The sequence below is a fragment of the Theropithecus gelada genome, chromosome 5 (genome assembly GCF_003255815.1).
Source record: "Theropithecus gelada isolate Dixy chromosome 5, Tgel_1.0, whole genome shotgun sequence".
NCBI lineage: Eukaryota > Metazoa > Chordata > Mammalia > Primates > Cercopithecidae > Theropithecus > Theropithecus gelada.
This window is the reverse complement of record NC_037672.1, coordinates 39,816,884-39,833,185: the sequence shown is the minus strand read 5'-3', so window position 1 is coordinate 39,833,185 and position 16,302 is coordinate 39,816,884. Positions and strand designations below refer to the sequence as shown.

The window sequence follows — 16,302 nt, the reverse complement described above, 5'->3', positions numbered from 1 at the left end:
AGTGGCGATCCTGCCGCCTCAGACTCCTGAGTAGCTGGGACTACAGGCAAGAGCCACCATACCCAGTTAATTTTTGTGTTTTTAGTAGAGACAGGGTTTCACCATGTTGGCCAGGCTGGTCTTGAACTCCCTACCTCAGTTTGTCTGCCCACCTGGGCCTCCCAGAGTGCCAGGATTACAGGTATGAGCCACTACCATGCCCAGCCATTAAAAAAAATATATATATATATACACATATATACATATATATATACATATATACATATACATATATATATATATATATATATATATATGGCTGGGTGCGGTAGCTCACACCTGTAATCCCAGCACTTTGGGAGGCTGACGTGGGTAGATCACCAGAGGTGGGAAATTTGAGACCAGCCTGGCTAACATGGTGAAACCTCGGCTCTCTACTAAACATACAAAATTAGCTGGGCGTGGTGACGCGCGCCTATAACCCCAGCTACTTGGGAGGCTGAGGCAGGAGAATCACTTGAATCCAGGAGGTAGAGGTTGCAGTGAGCTGGGGTCATGCCACTGCACTCCAACCTGGGTGAGAGTGAGACTTGGTCTCCAAAAAAAAAAAAACAAAAAAAGTATGTGTGTGTGTATATATAATCTATATAAGGTAACACTTGCAGGTTCCAGGGATTAGGACCTGATTTCTTTGGGATATTTTTTCAGCCTTCTACAGTCAGGGCAGTGGGAGCCCCTTCTGCTACCCAGCTTTGCTCCTCCATCTTCCTCACACAGCTGTCTCTCCTCTAGGTGGTACCAATTATATGGCATCTTAAATGAAAGGGCCTTTGGAGTCAGGCACACCAGTTGACTTCCTGATCTGCCTCTGTTAGCTGGGTGACCCTGAGCCAGTTACACACTGTGCCCCAGGGCCCTCTTTTGTAGAGATGGAAGCTTTGGAACCTTCATGCAGCTTGGTTATAAGATATTAAATGGCAGAGGGCTTGGCACGGGCCCCTGTCCCCTGGTGGGCACTCAGGAGAGAATGCTGTCCCTCCCTCTGCGCTGCCTCTCGCTCCGCCCTCCCTCATCTGCACTGGCAGCAGCGGGCACAGTGGGCTGGAGGCAGAGGATGCTGCTTGTTGAGATTCCTGGAGCACTTCCTCCTGTTTATTTTTCTCAGTGAAGTTAACAACAGACAACGTTTATTAAATAATGAATCATTCTTTGCTAGAAGGATTATTTCATTTCATGGGTGAGCAGTTTATTGCCAGAGAATGATGTCTTCCCCCAAAATGATGTATAACGTGGTTTGGTCCCTAAGTTTTTAGACACTTGAATGTTTTTTCTCTCTTCCACTTAAACTTGAAGGTGGTGAAATGTAGTGCATATTCATTCACACTCTTCATTTCAGGAGACACCCACAAGCAGGGTGGGGTGGCTGGGGCCCACTTCGACCTCATATTTTCCTGTTTCTACAGGACTATATAGAATATTTACTAAATACTAGGTATTCAGTAATAAATACCATAAGCCTTCCTAGGTAATTAGCCTGTTAAGAAAAGTAAGCAGTTGTATAATTGGCAAGGAAATTAATACAAACATCTAAACCAAGAAATATCAAGCCTTTTTTTCTTGGAATATTTTTCATTTCATGTATATTCCTTGTCTGCCTTCAGAATCTAAAATTCTGGCCCACTTTGTTTATGGAGTAGTCCCTTTAGATATTGGCCTTATTTTTAGGCCTCTTTTTCTTTTTTTTTTTTTTCCTTGAAGACAGAGTCTTAACCCAGGCTGGAGTACAGTGGCAAGATCACAGCTCACTGCAGCCTGGATCTCCTGGGCTTCAGTGATCTTCCCACCTCAGCCTCCAGAGTAGCTGGGATTACAGGCATGTGCCACTTCACCCAGCTAATTAAAAAAAAAAAAATCATATTGATGGGGTCTTGCTGTGTTGCCCAGACTAGTCTCAAACTCCTGGCCTCAAGTGATCCTCCTACCTGAGCGTCCCAAAGTGCTGGGATTACAGCTGTGGGCCACTGTGCCCAGCCCATTTTAGTCCTAGGGCTAGGATTACTTGCCATTACCGCACACTGTTGATTATTATAGCTATATATGCAGCTTTAAAATTGGCTACACTGATTCCTTCTACTTTATTCTTCTGTTTATAGGCAGGTGCCTGTAATCCCAGCTACTCAGGAGTCTGAGGCAGGAGAATCACTTGAACCCGGGAGATGAAGGTTGCAGTGAGCCGAGATCGTGCCACTGCACTCCAGCCTGGGCGACAGAGCAAGACTCTGTCTCAAAGAAAAAAAAAAAAAAAAGAAAGGTGGTGTGGGGACAAATCAAGGTAACACATGTACAAGAAATAAATATTATTGATCCTTTAGTAGTTCATAAGGTTCATAAGCATGGTGATTGGCTTTTCATGTGCATGTCTGAAATGTGCCTTCCACAAACCTTGTTACAAAGTTGGCACACAACCATTGATGTGAAAGAAAAAAGATGAAAATAAGAGGTCCTTGGTGGCAAAAATAATAAAATGGCTCTTTGGTGGTTAAAAGGACCAATTTGGTCCAATCTCAACTCTTTAAATAAAAAGGAATTTTGCTTGAGGTAAGTAATTTAGCTCCTTTGTGGAAAGTTCTTTGACTTCTAAGATGATTCAGAGTTTGGAATTATTGATTTAGTCTTCTGACTGTATCAGGAGTCTTTAAATATACATTTTCCATTCAATTAATAAGTCATGAGTCCTGTTAATTTATCATCAGTGCAATCAGAAGCCATCAAAGTAGACTCTGAGTTGCCAGCCTTTACTTCTGGTTAATCCTGACACATCTCATATGTCATGGATTTCTGAAATTCTGAAACTGAGATTGCTTATGGTTCAGATTGGTCCCTAGATTGTTGTGTTCCTAAAGAAAAATTATACAGCTCACTTCAATGATGCAGTTTCCCCTCTTTTCCTCAAAAAATTTTGTACATGAGTGAAGAAAGCAGAATCTGTGGTCCCATAAAGCAGTGATGCTCAAATTCAAGTGCATGTCAGAATCCACTGTGGGTCTTTTTCTTTTTTTTTTTTTTTTTTTTTTTAATTTTTTTTTAATTTATTTATTATTATTATACTTTAAGTTGTAGGGTACATGTGCATAACGTGCAGGTTTGTTACATATGTATACTTGTGCCATGTTGGTCTGCTGCACCCATCAACTCGTCATTTACATCAGGTATAACTCCCAATGCAATCCCTCCCCCCTCCCCCCTCCCCATGATAGGCCCCGGTGTGTGATGTTCCCCTTCCTGAGTCCAAGTGATCTCATTGTTCAGTTCCCACCTATGAGTGAGAACATGCGGTGTTTGGTTTTCTGTTCTTGTGATAGTTTGCTAAGAATGATAGTTTCCAGCTGCATCCATGTCCCTACAAAGGACGCAAACTCATCCTTTTTTATGGCTGCATAGTATTCCATGGTGTATATGTGCCACATTTTCTTAATCCAATCTGTCACTGATGGACATTTGGGTTGATTCCAAGTCTTTGCTATTGTGAATAGTGCTGCAATAAACATACGTGTGCATGTGTCTTTATAGCAGCATAATTTATAATCCTTTGGGTATATCCCCAGTAATGGGATGGCTGGGTCATATGGTACATCTAGTTCTAGATCCTTGAGGAATCGCCATACTGTTTTCCATAATGGTTGAACTAGTTTACAATTCCACCAACAGTGTAAAAGTGTTCCTATTTCTCCACATCCTCTCCAGCACCTGTTGTTTCCTGACTTTTTAATGATCGCCATTCTAACTGGTGTGAGATGGTATCTCATTGTGGTTTTGATTTGCATTTCTCTGATGGCCAGTGATGATGAGCATTTTTTCATATGTCTGTTGGCTGTATGAACGTCTTCTTTTGAGAAATGTCTGTTCATATCCTTTGCCCACTTTTGGATGGGGTTGTTTGTTTTTTTCTTGTAAATTTGTTTGAGTTCTTTGTAGGTTCTGGATATTAGCCCTTTGTCAGATGAGTAGATTGCAAAAATTTTCTCCCATTCTGTAGGTTGCCTGTTCACTCTGATGGTAGTTTCTTTTGCTGTGCAGAAGCTCTTTAGTTTAATTAGATCCCATTTGTCAATTTTAGCTTTTGCTGCCGTTGCTTTTGGTGTTTTAGACATGAAGTCTTTGCCCATGCCTATGTCCTGAATGGTACTACCTAGGTTTTCCTCTAGGATTTTTATGGTATTAGGTCTAACATTTAAGTCTCTAATCCATCTTGAATTAATTTTCGTATAAGGAGTAAGGAAAGGATCCAGTTTCAGCTTTCTACTTATGGCTAGCCAATTTTCCCAGCACCATTTATTAAATAGGGAATCCTTTCCCCATTTCTTGTTTCTCTCAGGTTTGTCAAAGATCAGATGGCTGTAGATGTGTGGTATTATTTCTGAGGACTCTGTTCTGTTCCATTGGTCTATATCTCTGTTTTGGTACCAGTACCATGCTGTTTTGGTTACTGTAGCCTTGTAGTATAGTTTGAAGTCAGGTAGCGTGATGCTTCCAGCTTTGTTCTTTTGACTTAGGATTGTCTTGGAGATGCGGGCTCTTTTTTGGTTCCATATGAACTTTAAAGCAGTTTTTTCCAATTCTGTGAAGAAACTCATTGGTAGCTTGATGGGGATGGCATTGAATCTATAAATTACCTTGGGCAGTATGGCCATTTTCACGATATTGATTCTTCCTATCCATGAGCATGGTATGTTCTTCCATTTGTTTGTGTCCTCTTTTATTTCACTGAGCAGTGGTTTGTAGTTCTCCTTGAAGAGGTCCTTTACATCCCTTGTAAGTTGGATTCCTAGGTATTTGATTCTCTTTGAAGCAATTGTGAATGGAAGTTCATTCATGATTTGGCTCTCTGTTTGTCTGTTACTAGTGTATAAGAATGCTTGTGATTTTTGCACATTAATTTTGTATCCTGAGACTTTGCTGAAGTTGCTTATCAGCTTAAGGAGATTTTGGGCTGAGACAATGGGGTTTTCTAAATATACAATCATGTCATCTGCAAACAGGGACAATTTGACTTCTTCTTTTCCTAACTGAATACCCCTGATTTCTTTCTCTTGCCTAATTGCCCTAGCCAGAACTTCCAACACTATGTTGAATAGGAGTGGTGAGAGAGGGCATCCCTGTCTTGTGCCAGTTTTCAAAGGGAATTTTTCCAGTTTTTGCCCATTCAGTATGATATTGGCTGTGGGTTTGTCATAAATAGCTCTTATTATTTTGAGGTACGTTCCATCAATACCGAATTTATTGAGAGTTTTTAGCATGAAGGGCTGTTGAATTTTGTCAAAAGCCTTTTCTGCATCTATTGAGATAATCATGTGGTTCTTATCTTTGGTTCTGTTTATATGCTGGATTATGTTTATTGATTTGCGAATGTTGAACCAGCCTTGCATCCCAGGGATGAAGCCCACTTGATCATGGTGGATAAGCTTTTTGATGTGTTGTTGAATCCGGTTTGCCAGTATTTTATTGAGGATTTTTGCATCGATGTTCATCAGGGATATTGGTCTAAAATTCTCTTTTTTTGTTGTGACTCTGCCAGGCTTTGGTATCAGGATGATGTTGGCCTCATAAAATGAGTTAGGGAGGATTCCCTCTTTTTCTATTGATTGGAATAGTTTCAGAAGGAATGGTACCAACTCCTCCTTATACCTCTGGTAGAATTCAGCTGTGAATCCATCTGGTCCTGGACTTTTTTTGGTTGGTAGGCTATTAATTATTGCCTCAATTTCAGAGCCTGCTATTGGTCTATTCAGGGATTCAACTTCTTCCTGGTTTAGTCTTGGAAGAGTGTAAGTGTCCAGGAAATTATCCATTTCTTCTAGGTTTTCCAGTTTATTTGCGTAGAGGTGTTTATAGTATTCTCTGATGGTAGCTTGTATTTCTGTGGGGTCGGTGGTGATATCCCCTTTATCATTTTTAATTGCGTCGATTTGATTCTTCTCTCTTTTCTTCTTTATTAGTCTTGCTAGTGGTCTGTCAATTTTGTTGATCTTTTCAAAAAACCAACTCCTGGATTCATTGATTTTTTGGAGGGTTTTTTGTGTCTCTATCTCCTTCAGTTCTGCTCTGATCTTAGTTATTTCTTGCCTTCTGCTAGCTTTGGAATGTGTTTGCTCTTGCTTCTCTAGTTCTTTTAATTGCGATGTTAGAGTGTCAATTTTTGATCTTTCCTGCTTTCTCTTGTGGGCATTTAGTGCTATGAATTTCCCTCTACACACTGCTTTAAATGTGTCCCAGAGATTCTGGTATGTTGTATCTTTGTTCTCATTGGTTTCAAAGAACAACTTTATTTCTGCCTTCATTTCGTTATGTACCCAGTAGTCATTCAGGAGCAGGTTGTTCAGTTTCCATGTAGTTGAGCGGTTTTGATTGAGTTTCTTAGTCCTGAGTTCTAGTTTGATTGCACTGTGGTCTGAGAGACAGTTTGTTATAATTTCTGTTCTTGTACATTTGCTGAGGAGTGCTTTACTTCCAATTATATGGTCAATTTTGGAGTAAGTACGATGTGGTGCTGAGAAGAATGTATATTCTGTTGATTTGGGGTGGAGAGTTCTATAGATGTCTATTAGGTCTGCTTGCTGCAGAGATGAGTTCAATTCCTGGATATCCTTGTTAACTTTCTGTCTCGTTGATCTGTCTAATGTTGACAGTGGAGTGTTGAAGTCTCCCATTATTATTGTATGGGAGTCTAAGTCTCTTTGTAAGTCTCTAAGGACTTGCTTTATGAATCTGGGTGCTCCTGTATTGGGTGCATATATATTTAGGATAGTTAGCTCTTCCTGTTGAATTGATCCCTTTACCATTATGTAATGGCCTTCTTTGTCTCTTTTGATCTTTGATGGTTTAAAGTCTGTTTTATCAGAGACTAGTATTGCAACCCCCGCTTTTTTTTGTTCTCCATTTGCTTGGTAAATCTTCCTCCATCCCTTTATTTTGAGCCTATGTATGTCTCTGCGTGTGAGATGGGTCTCCTGAATACAGCAGACTGATGGGTCTTGACTCTTTATCCAGTTTGCCAGTCTGTGTCTTTTCATTGGAGCATTTAGTCCATTTACATTTAAGGTTAAGATTGTTATGTGTGAACTTGATCCTGCCATTATGATATTAACTGGTTATTTTGCTCGTTAGTTGATGCAGTTTCTTCCTAGCCTCGATGGTCTTTACATTTTGGCATGTTTTTGTAATGGCTGGTACCGGTTGTTCCTTTCCATGTTGAGTGCTTCCTTCAGGGTCTCTTGTAAGGCAGGCCTAGTGGTGACAAAATCTCTAAGCATTTGCTTATCTGTAAAGGATTTTATTTCTCCTTCACTTATGAAACTTAGTTTGGCTGGATATGAAATTCTGGGTTTAAAATTCTTTTCTTTAAGAATGTTGAATATTGGCCCCCACTCTCTTCTGGCTTGTAGAGTTTCTGCCGAGAGATCTGCTGTGAGTCTGATGGGCTTCCCTTTGTGGGTAACCCGACCCTTCTCTCTGGCTGCCCTTAAGATTTTTTCCTTCATTTCAACTTTGGTGAATCTGGCAATTATGTGTCTTGGAGTTGCTCTTCTCGAGGAGTATCTTTGTGGCGTTCTCTGTATTTCCTGGATTTGAATGTTGGCCTGCCCTACTAGGTTGGGGAAGTTCTCCTGGATGATATCCTGAAGAGTGTTTTCCAACTTGGTTCCATTTTCCCCCTCACTTTCAGGCACCCCAATCAGACGTAGATTTGGTCTTTTTACATAATCCCATACTTCTTGCAGGCTTTGTTCATTTCTTTTTCTTCTTTTTTCTTTTGGTTTCTCTTCCGCTTCATTTCATTCATTTGATCCTCAATCGCTGATACTCTTTCTTCCAGTTGATCGAGTCGGTTACTGAAGCTTGTGCATTTGTCACATATTTCTCGTGTCATGGTTTTCATCTCTTTCATTTCGTTTATGACCTTCTCTGCATTAATTACTCTAGCCGTCAATTCTTCCACTTTTTTTTCAAGATTTTTAGTTTCTTTGCGCTGGGTACGTAATTCCTCCTTTAGCTCTGAGAAATTTGATGGACTGAAGCCTTCTTCTCTCATCTCGTCAAAGTCATTCTCCGTCCAGCTTTGATCCGTTGCTGGCGATGAGCTGCGCTCCTTTGCTGGGGGAGATGTGCTCTTATTTTTTGAATTTCCAGCTTTTCTGCCCTGCTTTTTCCCCATCTTTGTGGTTTTATCTGCCTCTGGTCTTTGATGATGGTGATGTACTGATGGGGTTTTGGTGTAGGTGTCCTTCCTGTTTGATAGTTTTCCTTCTAACAGTCAGGACCCTCAGCTGTAGGTCTGTTGGAGATTGCTTGAGGTCCACTCCAGACCCTGTTTGCCTGGGTATCAGCAGCAGAGGCTGCAGAAGATAGAATATTTCTGAACAGCGAGTGTACCTGTCTGATTCTTGCTTTGGAAACTTCCTCTCAGGGGTGTACTCCACCCTGTGAGGTGTGGGGTGTCAGACTGCCCCTAGTGGGGGATGTCTCCCAGTTAGGCTACTCAGGGGTCAGGGACCCACTTGAGCAGGCAGTCTGTCCCTTCTCAGATCTCAATCTCCGTGTTGGGAGATCCACTGCTCTCTTCAAAGCTGTCAGACAGAGTCGTTTGCGTCTGCAGAGGTTTCTGCTGCTTTTTTGTTGTTGTTGTTGTTGTTGTGTAGCTGTGCCCTGTCCCCAGAGGTGGAGACTACAGAGACAGGCAGGTTTCCTTGAGCTGCTGTGAGCTCCACCCAGTTGGAGCTTCCCAGCAGCTTTGTTTACCTACTTAAGCCTCAGCAATGGCGGGCGCCCCTCCCCCAGCCTCGCTGCTGCCTTGCCGGTAGATCACAGACTGCTGTGCTAGCAATGAGGGAGGCTCCGTGGGCGTGGGACCCTCCCGGCCAGGTGTGGGATATGATCTCCTGGTGTGCCTGGTTGCTTAAAGCGCAAAATTGGGGTGGGAGTTACCCGATTTTCCAGGTGTTGTGTGTCTCAGTTCCCCTGGCTAGGAAAAGGGATTCCCTTCCCCCTTGCGCTTCCCAGGTGAGGCGATGCCTCGCCCTGCTTCAGCTCTCGCTGGTCGGGCTGCAGCAGCTGACCAGCACCGATCGTCCGGCACTCCCCAGTGAGATGAACCCAGTACCTCAGTTGAAAATGCAGAAATCACCGGTCTTCTGTGTCGCTCGCGCTGGGAGTTGGAGACTGGAGCTGTTCCTATTCGGCCATCTTGCTCCGCCCCTGTGGGTCTTTTTCAAACAAAGCTGGCTCTGCCCCAGCCTCAGTGGTTCTGATTAATTCAGTAGGTGTAGGGTGGAGCCTGAGAATTTGCATTTCTACTAAGTTCCCAAGTGACACTAATTCTATCTGTGGACCATACTTTAAAAATCAGCTGGGTGTGGTGGCTCACCCTCTAATGCCAACACTTTGGGAGACTGACATGGGAGGATTGCTTGAGGCCAGGATTTCGAGACCAGCCTGGGCAGCATAGCAAGACCCCATCTCTAAAAAAAAAAAAAAAAAATAGCCAGGCACGGTGTACCTGTAGACCTAACTACTCAGAAGGCTGAAAATTTAGAGCCCCTTTCAAGACCCTAGGAGGAGGGCTAGCAGTTAGATCACATGGTTTTTGTAAAATGGTTTTGCAAAAGGAAGATATTTTTATATTCTTAAAAAAAAAAAAAAGGCCCCAGAAATTGTCTAAACTTTAGGTCCTACAAAACCTAGATCAGCTCCCTGGTAATTGATAAATATAATTAACTAATATATATGAAAGGAATACAGACTGTACTCAAGAGAAGTTTTTTGTAGGCTAAGCAGTCCCTAAGTCCCAGGAATGAGGGTACATGGGGACTTCATCTCAGAGAACAGGAGCCCCATATGTGAACTTTGTGTGGAACTTTAACTGAGTGAGCTCAATGGAGCATTTAGGCAGATGCAAATTCAAGTTGATCTTCACTCACCTGCTAAATGATCAGTTTGCTGTGTGTGATGTATCAATTTATTTGTGACAAGAGCAGACGATTTGGAGAATGAGACAGGTTCAGATGTTGGCTTCACCTCTTACAATTGAGTTCACTCATTCCCTCTGAGCCTATTTTGTTTACAAAAAGGGTGTTGGTAATAATAATAGCTAATTTAATAGGGCTAATGGGGTGCTATAGTGACATGATAGATATGACAAATGCTCTGAAGATAGAAAATGCTGCTCAGATGTTAGTAGCTATACAAAGCTAACAAATAGTATACTCATCGTTTATATTAATAGAATGACTAAAAGGCCATTCTGCTAGAGAAGGAGTCAGTAGACTTTTTCTGCAAAAGACCAGACAGTAAATAGGCTTTGTAGGTCATGCTGTCTCTGCCATGTTAGGCAAAAGCACCCACAGACAAGATATAAATGAATGTGCATGGCTGTGTTCCAATAAAGCTGTTATTTATAAAAACAGGTACAGAATGGTGATACACTAAAACTGATCTAAAAGGACACTGTTCGCTGGGCGTGGTGGCTCATGCCTGTAATCCCAGCACTTTGGGAGGCTGAGGCAGGCAGATCAGTTGAGGTCAGGAGTTCAAGACCAGCCTGACCAACACAGTGAAACCCCATCTCTACTAAAAATACAAAAAATTAGCCAGGCGTGGTGGCGCACACCCATAATCCCAGCTACTTGGGAAGCTGAGACAGGTGAATCGCTTGAACCATGGAAGCGGAGGTTTCAGTGAGTGGAGATCACACCACTATACTCCATCCTGGGTGACAGAGCAAGACTCTGTCTCAAAAATAAAATGAAATAATAAAAGGACACTACCCTTCAAATTAGGAACTTCCAATTGAATGTGAAGATAAAACAAATAACAGCAACCATATATGATGTTTTTATTTAAACTCAACACTGAAGGATCAAAATTATATCAGCCTCAGTTTCTGTGGCCTTCTAATGTAGCTGATATCTCTTTAGGGGATGAGGGCACATAGGTGGAATAGGAAAAGCAAACTGAGGAGGAGGAGAGAGGCAAGATTAAGAACAGTTGAGGGTGAAAATAGCCGCTTGTTTGTTTTTATGCTTCTTGGCACTGGAAGTAGTGATCATCGGGTAAGCTCCTGCTTAAACCGTCCTCTGGGATTCAGCCTCAACAGTAAGCTCCTGAGCATGGAGTTTCGTGACCACCAAGAAAGTAAAGTGGTTCTATTTTGTAATCTCCTAATGAATTTTTAAAGATGACTGATGGTGTCCAGGTCTGTCAACATGGAAAACTGAGATAAACCCGTCAAGAGACAGTTGCCCGTCCATCTTAAAAGGGAAGTTAATTATGAACCATGAATAGAGCCGCTATAATCATTCACATACAGGTTTTTGTGTGAATAGAAGTGTTCACTCGTCTTGGGTAAATATGTAAGAGTGGGATCACGTAAATACGTGTTTTAGGGTGACAGCATGCTTAAGTTCATGAGAAACTGCCAGCCCACTTTGTGAGGAGCTGTGCCATTTTGCATTCCCAACAGCAAAGTAAGAAAGTTCTGGTTGTTCCGCATCCTCACCAGCAGTTGGCATTGCCAGGATTTTTTGGTTTGTTTGTTTGAGGGTGGTGGTGGTGGTGATCTTAGCATTCTAAAATGTGTGAAGTGGTAACTCACTGTGGTTTTAATCTGCATTTTCCAAACCAATGTTGAGCATGTTTCATGTGCTTGTGAAAAACATTTGTCTTCTTTGGTGACGTATCTGTTCAAATGTTATTGCCCATTTAAAAAACTGTGTTGTTTGTTTTCTTATTACTGACTTTATTCATAGTTGCCAAAACTGGAAACAGTAAAATACCTGTCAACTGGTAGAAGGATACACAAACTCTTGTACATCCATGCAAAAGAATTCTCAGCCATAAAAAGGAATGAACTGTTGATACACTCAACAATTACGCTAAGTGAAGGAAGCAAGTTTCAGAAAGCTAGGTATTACAGGACCCCCTTTATATGACATTCTGGAAAAGGCTAAACTGCAGGGACAGAAATCAGATCATTGGTGGGCTGGCAGTGAGGGAAAATTTTTATTTATTTTTAAAGAACTTCTCTTGGCTTCGCTCCCTAGCCCCTACTGTCTTACTCTCCTAACCCCACCTTCCCAGCCATGGGTTTAGTATCAGTTTCAGCTTGAGTTTCTGAGGCAGAAACACAAACATGATTTTCTCGAATTATAATCATGGAACTTGCCAGACAGCCAGCTTTGTCCTTGGCCCTCCATGACTCTGTCCCTATGTGTGCAGTATCCTGGTATTGCAAGTATTCCTTGCAATTCTGCCTTCCAGGGAGAGCAAGCCAGGGGGTTGAGTGGGGAGATGGTTGAACATTTTAAGAATTGAAAGGACCAAACGTGGTGGCTCACACCTGTAATCCCAGCGCTTTGGGAGACCAAAGTGGATGGATCACTTGAGGTCAGGAGTTCGAGACCAGCCTGACCAGCATGGTGAAACCCATCCCTATTAAAAATACAAAAATTAGCTAGACATGGTGGCACACGCCTGTAATCCCAGCTACTTGGGAGGCTGAGGTAGGAGCATTGCTTGAACCTGGGAGGCAGAGGTTGCAGTGATCCAAGGTTGCGCTACTTCACTCCAGCCTGGGTGACAGAGTGAGACCCTGTCTCAAAAATAAATAAATAAATAAAAGAGAGAGGGAATGGAATGTTATGCTCGTTCCCTTAGGATTCTGAACCACGGAGGATAACAATTTATGCTCACCCTCACTACCCCCCGCAGCAGTTAGGAAGAAGAGATGTGGTGGGTGGTGGGTGGTGGGAAGATAAGTCAAATCTCTTTATAATACAGCGAAGGCCAGGGAATGGCCCAAAGTCTTTGGAGCAGTGAGAGGTTTTTTCTGCTGAATATTGCATGAAGAAAATGAGCTATGCTGCCTGTCTAGGGCTTGGGAATCTCTTCCACTTAACAAAGATTCTTGTTATACACATTTATTATAAATAGCCTTTGCATTTTACAGTGCAGAACAGGCGGACTCCAGGCTATCGAGCAGGTGAATTTCTTTTCCTTTTTTTCAAAATTTTTGTTAGAGTTGAGTTAAAGAGATACTGTGGCAACCCTGGAGGTCTTTTAGATAAAGGGCACATCCTTATGTGAGTGCAAGCTGAGCTTCTGCTGTGACTGATAAGTCTTGTGGGGCAGTGGGGGCTTTCTTTTACAAATACACATTATAGATTCCTGCAGGAGCAATAATCAGGTACACAGTGCTTTTTTTTTTCTTTCTTTTTATTGAGATGGAGTCTCACTCTGTCACCAGGCTGGAGTGCAGTGGCGCAATCTCAGCTCACTCCAACCTCTGCCTTCCCGGTTCAAGCAATTCTCCTGCCTCAGCCTCCTAAGTAGCTGAGATTACTCAGTGCCACCACGCCCGGCTAATTTTTGTATTTTTAATAGAGATGGGATTTTGCTGTGTTGGCCAGGATGGTCTCCATCTCTTGACCTCCTGATCCGCCTGCCTCAGCCTCCTAAAGTGCTGGGATTACAGGCGTGAGCCACTGCACCTGGCCTACAGAGTGCTTTAAAATAAGTTGGGAATATTACTGTTAGTCCACAACTCCCTGACTTTCTTTTCTTTTTTTTCTTTCTTTTTTTCTTTTGTTTTTTTTTTGAGATGGAGTCTCGCTCTGTCACCCAGGCTGGAGTGCAGTGGCCCGATCTCGGCTCACTGCAAGCTCTGCCTCCTGGGTTCATGTCATTCTCCTGCCTCAGCCTCCCAAGTAGCTGGGACTACAGGTGCCCACCACCACGCCCAGCTAATGTTTTGTATTTTTAGTGGAGGTGGGGTTTCACCGTGTTAGCTGGGATGGTCTCGATCTCCTGACCTTGTGATCCACCCACCTTGGCCTCCCAAAGTGCTGGGATAAACAGGCGTGAGCCACTGTGCCTGGTCTTTTTTTTTTCTTTTGTTTTGTTTTGTTTTTTTTTTTTTTTTGAGACAGAGTCTCCCTCTGTCACCCAGGCTGGAGTACAGTGGTGTGATCTTGGCTCACTGCAACCTCTGCCTCTTGGGTTCAAGTGAATTCTCATGCCTCAGCCTTCCGAGTAGCTGGGATTACTGGCGTGCACCACCATGCCCAGCTAATCTTTGCATTTTTCATAGAAATGGGGTTTCACCATGTTGGCCAGGCTGGCCTCGAACTCCTGACCTCAAATGATCTGTCCACCTCAGACTCCCAAAGTGCTGGGATTACAGGTGTGAGCCACCGCACCTGGCCTCCCTGGCTTTCACTGTCCAAGCTCATTGAAGATCTTTTTTGCTGCTCATTTGTCCCTGTGGTCATGGTTTGGATGATTCACGTCTGGATTCTTGCTACTCAAAGTGGAGCCTCTGAATAAGAACTTGGGCATCACCTGGGATGTAGTTTTTAGGATGACAGGGCCCTACCCAGACCCACTGAATCAGAACCTGCATTTAACAAGTCCTCAGACAATGCATTTGCACATTGAAGTTTGAAAGGCATTGATCTACCTCAAGGTCCTGCCAAAACATCCCGCCTGCTCTGTTGATAACTTTGTTGTGATGTTACCATCAGAAATGTACCCGTAGGGCCGGGCGCGGTGGCTCAAGCCTGTAATCCCAGCACTTTGGGAGGCCGAGACGGGCGGATCACGAGGTCAGGAGATCAAGACCATCCTCGCTAACACGGTGAAACCCTGTCTCTACTAAAAAATACAAAAAACTAGCCGGGCGAGGTGGCGGGCACCTGTAATCCCAGCTACACATGAGGCTGAGGCAGGAGAATGGTGTGAATCCGGGAGGCGGAGCTTGCGGTGAGCTGAGATCCGGCCACTGCACTCCAGCCCGGGCGACAGAGCGAGACTCCGTCTCAAAAAAAAAAAAAAAAAAGTACCCGTGGTGAGTGCTTCTGCTGTCCACATAGGTATGAGTATAGATGCATGCCACTATGCCACTTTGCCCCGAATGCACTTCATTTATTAAGTGCTCAGTGCTGAACTGAGCACAAAAGATACAAAAACAAGTAAAGCATGGTTGCTGCCTTCAAGGAGCTCAGAGTGCAAAGCGGGACACAGGAAGAGCTGCAGCACCCCATTCTCCAGTGTCTTTATCTGTCATCTGACTTTCTCCACTGACACAAAGTACCAGTCCCCTTCTCTGGAAACAGCTTTGAATCCTCAACGTACAGCCCACCGAACACCTGCCTCCAAATCATTTCGGTCAGAAGGGACAGTACTTATGTGAAAAAAGCAGGGAGTCTGAGACCTACTGAGTCACACCCTCTAGGTGAGACTGTGGCTCACTCTGGAAATGGAGTCTCACTCTGTTGTCCAGCCTGGAGTGCAGTGGCGTGATCTCGGCTCACTGCAACTTCTGCCGCCTGGGTTCAAGCGATTCTCCTGCCTCAGCCTCCCGAGTAGCTGGGATTGCAGGTGCCTGCCACTGTGCCTGACTAATTTTTGTAGTTTTAGTAGAGACGGGGTTTCACCATGTTAACCAGGCTGGTCTTGGACTCCTGACCTCATGATCCACCCGGCTCAGCCTCCCAAAGTTCTGGGATTACAGGCATGAGCCGTGGCGCCCAGCCAAAGCTGTGGCACTGTTATTTTAAGTGTTAGGATGCACGTTATAGTTTGAGACCACTAATTTGGGTGCTGCTTTGATATTCTCTGATTATGCAAGTGTCATACAAATGGATGTTAAAATAGTCTCAAATATTTAAGGAATCCTTCAGGGATTCTCTTATCCTCAATTCAGGAGATTTTGAAGTGGCTTCCAAGTTCAGAGCTGCTTTTATCTTTGGCTGAGGCAATATAAGGATCTTTGTGGATGGTACTTAAGGATAGTTCAAATTCATATCTATATATTTTAGTAGCATGTTCTCTAGGAGCAAATGACAGTGCTTTGTTCTATAATGAGTTAACAGCATGAACAGTGTCATGACAATCCTGTGACTTTCTTGTTTAATGTTTGTACTTATCTAATCAAACAAATTGAAATTGGATTATGGCTGTTGCACGTTATATCAGTTATTATCCAGTTAAATGCAGGTCTGAAGGAAGTAAAATTGATTTTTCTGTGCTACTTGGGGACATCATAGGTTATTGGTATGCTGGTTGAATTTTCAATTAGGTTTCTACAAGAGAAAGATGAGTGGTTAGGTTTGTTGGATTTTTTTTCTTTCTGTATTTTGTAAATAAACTGATATTTCATTCTAATTAGGAAGTCAGATGCCTTTTAAAAGTTGGGTGATCAGTTTCCATATTTTTATTTAAAGCATATCTGGCTTTTTAAAGTGTATCATAATTCTGATGAAGATTTTTATT

General features: G+C 42.9%; 1 protein-coding gene and 1 pseudogene across 1 annotated transcript in view; both read left to right on the top strand.

The window, feature by feature from the left end:
- Positions 1 to 16,302, top strand: part of APBB2 (amyloid beta precursor protein binding family B member 2) — a 411,292-nt gene that overhangs the window by 344,698 nt on the left and 50,292 nt on the right. The window lies entirely within an intron of this gene.
- Positions 2,343 to 2,453, top strand: LOC112625652 (annotated as a pseudogene).